We start from the raw sequence: 2500 nt of genomic DNA, 5'->3' as shown, positions 1-2500 counted from the left end.
TCAAACAATCATCCCAAGTTAATCTCATGATTTATGTTTTAAAACATGCTCAATTCTATCGTAACATGTATATTTTAAGTTCTAAGCAATCCATGTATTCCCACAAGTAATGTCAATATGGTTACCTGTTTAAACGTACTGGGAACCTCACCTAGTTCCAATTTGCATTTGAGTTCTAGCCATGGACTTAGTCGTATACCATTAGATAACTTTTTAACAGGGAACCTAACTTTCCTACGAGACTTGCACATATTTTGTAAAGTTGTTGAGACCCCGTTCATTGCTTAAGATAATTGAAGCCTTACTCAACAAGCTGCACTATAATACCAAAATATTAGCACTTTGACACATCTCTAGAGCTGATTCATTTCTTGAATGTTGTTGCTGGTTTTTTATGTGTAGGTCTCGACATTCAAAGGTTGATAGCACATCAAGTCAAGAAGGAAAACCAAATCAAGCTTGATCCTCATCACATCTTCCATGCAAACTCTTTCTAAACTTGTTGGAATTTCGACGTTTTATAGGCTTTTAAGTACTAAACTTGTTTGTTTGCACACTTGTACGCTACTGTCCAATATTCAAAATGTAACGACTCTAGATTTTTACTAACCTAAAATCGCTATTGTATACATAACATAACCATTTTATGCGGAAATAATCATTTGAAACGTATTCATAAAATGTTGCCATGAATTTAATGTTTAATAACAAGTCTTTAAAACAAAACCACTCAAAAAATTAAAATAGATATAAGTAAATATAAAATAGAGATACCCTAATACTAACCTATAGTCTACGAAATTAAATACAACTAGCATATACATGTGACATTGTTTTTAAAAATTGCGATGTCTTCGTCAACTGTACAGAAGTGTCTTACCTTTACCTAGAAAATAAATGTAGCGCTTTAGTATTTTAAGAAATGCTCAGCAAGTGACTCCACTGGGGATTGACGCAAACACATGCAATTATTTATGTGACCTATATTTAAAGTTGTGTTCTCTTAGGTGACTATCCTAAACGGATCATTGGATTTTTATTTATTATTCTATACATGACTCATACGTGCAAATATAGACTCACCGGTAAGTTTTCACACCTCCTGGGCCCCTTTTCTGGTCGGGCGAGCATTCTCTAGTGCTATTGTCGGATACCCAATAGGAATAGCGACCGTCGTAGGATTATGATAAGCATAATGATCATTTTTCATTTCATAATGTAATGTACGCTTCTATACCCATCATAAAGGGGGTAATTCCTCGATGCATATAACATACAATGATGCATGAGTTCCCAACAATTTTCATTTATTAAACTATATAAAACAACCTCTTCCATTTTCCCATGTCATATCATTTTATAACATAGCCTTTAAAACATATATCGGGGTTGTATATCATTTCACAACATATCTACTGTGTGTCATCCATGTCATACATCGCATTATGTCATATCATGCACTTAACATGTCCTTCAACGTACCATATCATATCATGTACGTATCATTTCATCAATTATATCACAACATGTATCATATCATCAAGTATGTCATATTATAACATGTATCATATCATCAATATATCAAATCATAGTAATATCATATCATAGACATATTATTTCATAAACATCTCACACATATCAAACACATGACACGTGCATAACCTCGGGGCACGTGTCATCATATATAACACAAACTTCTAACCATGCCGATAGTGAGTCTACTTGATTGGCCTAAGCGAAGCTACTATGACTCTTTGATGCTTGATGCTAGCTTAACACTAACCTCTAAAATTTAATTCTACCTTAGAGTTCCACAATGATAATTAGAATTCTAATGTGAGAATTTGCTCACCTAATTTTGCATAAATAATTTAAACTAGTGAAGTCTAATTATGCATAAATTTAAATTTGACTCGACCCAAAAAATTTAAACTAACTAAAAGATAGTCATACTAATTTTAAGTATTTTTGAAGAGTTGAGAGTAGAAAGAAAGTGTCCAAGCTTATTAGATCGAAGCTGAATCAGCCAAAATCCTGGTCTAGAGCCGTCATAAAAAATGTATTCTCCAAATTTTACCATTCAAGTGGGATGATGAAATAAAGTAAGAGCCTCCATTTCAAGTGGAGTCCAGCTCTCCACTTCTCAACATAAACTACGTGGGACAATTTTAATTTTAATTTTTTTTTTTGTTTTTGGATTGTTACACAAAAGCTCTTAGAGTAAATACTTGCAGCCTTGTAGATAGCTTGGTGTCGAGAATGACGAACATGAGGCGACAAGAACCGAAGATTGACATAGTTGCAAGCCCTCTCGAATTAGAGAGCTTTCTCTTCCTTTTTCATCTTCTTTATTAGTGGTTACAGATAAAAAAAAGTGTGCTACATATACAAAAAAAAAAAAAAAAAAAAAAAAAAAAAAAAAAAAAAAAAAAAAAAAAAAAAAAAAAAAAAAAAAAAAAAAAAAAAAAAAAAAAAAAAAAAAAAAAAAAAAAAAAAAAAA

This window comes from Cucurbita maxima, unplaced genomic scaffold (assembly GCF_002738345.1).
Source record: "Cucurbita maxima cultivar Rimu unplaced genomic scaffold, Cmax_1.0 Cma_Scf00053, whole genome shotgun sequence".
In the NCBI taxonomy this organism is placed as follows: Eukaryota; Viridiplantae; Streptophyta; class Magnoliopsida; order Cucurbitales; family Cucurbitaceae; genus Cucurbita; species Cucurbita maxima.
This window is presented reverse-complemented; position numbering follows the sequence as displayed.